Below are 4,269 nucleotides of genomic sequence, written 5' to 3' on the forward strand. Positions count from 1 at the left end.
GGGTCGCCCCGCGTGTCCCCGGCTCCTCGTTCCCTTCTCGATCGGTCAGTCCTCTCTCTACGCTCTCCATCACGGAGATCTGCGAGCCTGAGCCGGTGGCGCCATCCGCCGCCCCTCCCGGTGGGGGCGAGCATCGCCGCAGTGTGCGTCTGGTGGGGAAGGAGGCCCCTACCTGGGTTAGCGTGGAGGCCAAGGCGATCAAGCTCCGTGCCCTCAAGGATGCGCTTTTCGGCTGCTCTCCCAGGCTCAAATCTAGAGTGCTGAAAGACAAGATCCTGGACGCGGAGATCGCTCCCATGGGCATGAAGCCTGTGTCCGATCTTCGCTCTGCTGCCTGCATCCTTGAAGCCCCGGTGCAAGCCCACGAGGATGATTAGGTCGTCCTTGGCTGTCGCTGTTCCGGCGCGCGCTAGCGTGCCCCCTCCTGGTCTCGTGTTGCTGCCTCCGTCGCGAGGGCTTGTATCCGTTACTTGTTCTTCCCCTCCCTGTCTTTGTTTTACTCTGCTTCCCCTCCTGTACTGTCCTGGTGTGCACTGCTGCTATGAATTGTAACGCCGTTCGATCTCTCCGCATCCTTTCTTGGAACGTCCAGGGTTTAGGAGCTAGTGACAAATGCGACGTTGTCAAAAACTCCGTGTGTGCGGCCCGCCCCGGTCTTGTCTGCTTTCAGGAGACTAAGTGGTCCACGGTTTGCCGCAGGAAGGCTCTCTCCTTCCTCCCAGGCTGTTTTGCGCAGTTTGTGGCTAAGGACGCCGATGGGAGTCGGGGTGGCATCGTTACTGCCTGGGATCCTTCTTCCTTTTCCCTGGTCTCTTCGTCTGAGTCCCGCTTCTCTCTCACCGTGGTCCTCCTGTATGTGGTGACCAATGCCCCTTTCACTATCACCAACGTGTATGGCCCCTCCGACCACTCGCTTACGGAGGCGTTCGTTGATGACATGCTCTCTACCCCCCGTGACGCCGTGACTCCCTGGATCGCGGTGGGCGACTTCAACCTCATTTGTTGCGCTGGTTAGAAAAATGGGGGGCATTTTGACACGGCGCGTGCCTCCCATTTCAATGCGCTGATCAATTCCTTGGCCATGCATGAGGCGCATCTTTCGGATCGCCTTTACACTTGGTCGAACCGTCAGAATCCTCCCATCCTGGCTAGGCTCGACCGTGTCTTCTTCAACAACCTTTGGAACGCCACCTTCCCCGACACATCTCTTACATCTCTCCCCCGCACCACGTCGGACCACGTCCCGCTTTTGGTCGCGGCCTCCACCAAAATCCCGTCCCCCTCTCGATTCTTCTTCGAGAACGCCTGGCTCCTTGACCCTGCTTTTCTTCCGGCCACCCTCCCTCGCTGGGCTCAGCCGGTTCGTGCCTTGGACGCTGCTGGGGCTTTGGCTGCTCGTAAGAAGTCGTCCAGGACCGCCTCCAAGGTTTGGAAAAAGCAACACCGGTTCATTCCCACCTTTGACAATGATTGTAGATTTTTGATTGACCTGTTTGACTTCCTCGAGGAAAACCGCGCTCTCTCAGGTTGTGAAGACTCCCTCCGATGCGATGCAAGGGCGGCCCTGGCTGCCTCTGTCCTGAGGCAGTGCGCGCACTGGCGCCAACGCGGCAAGTGTCGTGCGGTGTGGGCTGGTGACGAAAACATGGCGTTTTTCCACGCCTCGACGTCGCATCGTCGCCACTGCAACACGATTGGCGTGCTGGAAGTGGAAGGGGCACTCGTCACGGGCCATGCAGAAAAGGCCGCAGCGCTGCTGGGCTTCTTCTCCTCCTTGCTGGGCCGCCCCAGGGCCCCTGTCTGGGGCTTCAACCTGGATGCCCTCTACGCCAGTGCTCCCGTCGTGGATGGGGCCGCGCTGGTGGCGCCTTTCGAGCGGGCTGAAATCAAGGCTGCGGTGGCAGCTCTTGATCGCAACAGCGCCCCCGGGCCCGACGGGATCGGCCCCGCCTTCTACAAAGCTTCTTCGGCGGCTGTTGCGGCCAATCTTCATCGCCTGTTCGATGAGTTCCATGCGGGGGCGGCTCGCCTGGACGGGATCAACCGCGCCTTCATTGCACTGCTCCCGAAGGGCTCCGGTGTGCCGTCCCTGGCGTCCTTCCGCCCCGTCTCCCTGCAGAACTGCGACGTCAAAATCCTCTGCCGTGGGCTCACGTCGCGGCTCCAGCGGCAGATCTCCCATCTCATCGATGAGGACCAGTCCGGCTTCGTCCGTGGGTGAAGCATCTCGGAGAACTTCGTCTATGCTACCGAGTTGGTGCAATGCTGTCACCGGAGGCGGGCTGCTACCTTGGTGCTGAAGCTAGATTTTGCGAAAGCTTTCGACTCCATAAACTGGGAAAGCTTGCGAAGATCATGGCGGTGCGCGGGTTTCCGCCCCTTTGGTGTGACTGGATGGACACCCTCTTCCACTCCTCTCGCTCGGCAGTCTTGCTCGACGGCGTGCCGGGGCGCTGGTTCCAGGTCAACTGCGGCCTCCGGCAAGGGGACCCAACCTCTCCGTACCTCTTCCTCGTGGTGGCCGATGTGCTCCAGCGGCTCATTCGCCGCGACGACGTTCTTCGGCATCCCATTGTGCCTGATGCTCCGGCTGTCATGCTCCAGTACGCGGATGACACGCTCATCATCATGCGAGCGTGCGCGGACGGAGCGACACGGCTCAAGCTGCTCCTAGACCAGTTCGCGGCCGCCACCGGGCTCATCATCAACTTCAGCAAAAGCACGGTGGTCCTGATGCACGTCGATGAGGAGACCAGGGCTCAGGCGGTGGGGATCCTTGGCTGCGACACCGGGGCGTTCCCACAGACGTACCTTGGGCTCCCCTGTCTTGGGAGAAGCTTCCCTATGCAGATTTCCTGCCCATGATCGCCAAGGTGGACAAATATCTCGCTGGGTGGGCTGCCCGCCTCCTGTCTCCGGCTGGGCGCCTCGTCCTCATCAATGCGGTCCTGGACGCTCTCCCCACATATGCCATGGCGGCCATGTTCCTGCCGTCCTCCGTGCTCAGTGCGCTGGACGGCCTTCGCCGCGCCTTCCTTTGGAACGTCGCCGGCCGTGCCTCCGGCGCGCAATGCCTTGTGGCGTGGGAGCACGTGTGCAGGGCGAAAGCCGAAGGAGGGCTAGGGATGCGCGACCTCGCAACCCAAAACACAAGCCTTATGCTGAAAATGGTGCACCGGCTTCACACGATGCCCGGGTCGCGCTGGGCGGCCTGGATATGGCAAGGGGCCGGCGGTCACTCACTCCTGTCTCGGGGCGAACTCGCTCAGGGAGAACACAAAAACACGATGGCGAGGCTGCTCCCGCTCTATCGCTCCATCTCCTCGGTGGAGGCTGGAGATGGGCGGACGTGCTCGTTCTGGTGGGACTGCTGGCTACCCTGCGGCATGGTGGGCGCCGCCTTCCCCGCTCTCCTCTCTCACACGATGGATGTGGAGATCACTGTCTGGCAGGCGAGGCGTCGTGGGATCGCCAGTTTCCTGGTCCCTCGACTGACGAGAGTCGGTCGTCAGGAGCTCCAAGCGGTGCAGGCTCTGGTGGATGCCTCGCCATGCAGGGCTGGGCCGGACGTCCGGCGGCTGGACCGTGCGCGCACACCCAAAGGGGCTTTGTTTTCCGCTGCTGTGTACGGGCTCCTGCGCTTTGGGGGCGTGCGTGCCGACTACGCCGACCTGATCTGGGGCGCGCACGTTCCTCCCAGGGTGAAGTTCTTCAGCTTGCTTCTGGTTCAGAAGCGCATCCACACGCGCGACACGCTCCTCAGAAAACACATCGTCGTTGTGGAGGACGCCGGCTGCCCGCTGTGCCCGGCCGCTCTTGAGTCCGCAGACCACATGCTCTTCGGTTGCCCGTTTGCCGAAGCTTTCTGGCACAGAGTGGGCGTGGGGGCGGCCGGAGCCACAGCATGTGACCTGGGTGCACTCGCGGTGCGCGCGGCCGGGGTGGTGAGCTCACAGTTGGAGTTCGTCATGCTGTGTTGCTGGCAACTCTGGAAGCATCGCAATTCGGTTGTCTTCCAACATCAACAACCATCGATGGATCGGGTGCTTGCCTGCTGCCGAGAAGACGCAGTTCTGTGGCGTTGCAAACTGCCTGCTGACCGTAGAATCCACATCGACTCATGCCTTCAAGCCTTCCTTCCCCCGACCCGTTGATTGTTAGGGTGTTGTGAGCTCTGGCGCTCTACGGAGTCGCCCCAAACCTCTCGCTGTAATGAACTGGGGGCATGGCCCGTTCTGATGATCAATATATTCAGGTGGGGGAAACTCT

Source organism: Triticum dicoccoides, chromosome 7A (assembly GCF_002162155.2).
Source record: "Triticum dicoccoides isolate Atlit2015 ecotype Zavitan chromosome 7A, WEW_v2.0, whole genome shotgun sequence".
Lineage (NCBI taxonomy): Eukaryota > Viridiplantae > Streptophyta > Magnoliopsida > Poales > Poaceae > Triticum > Triticum dicoccoides.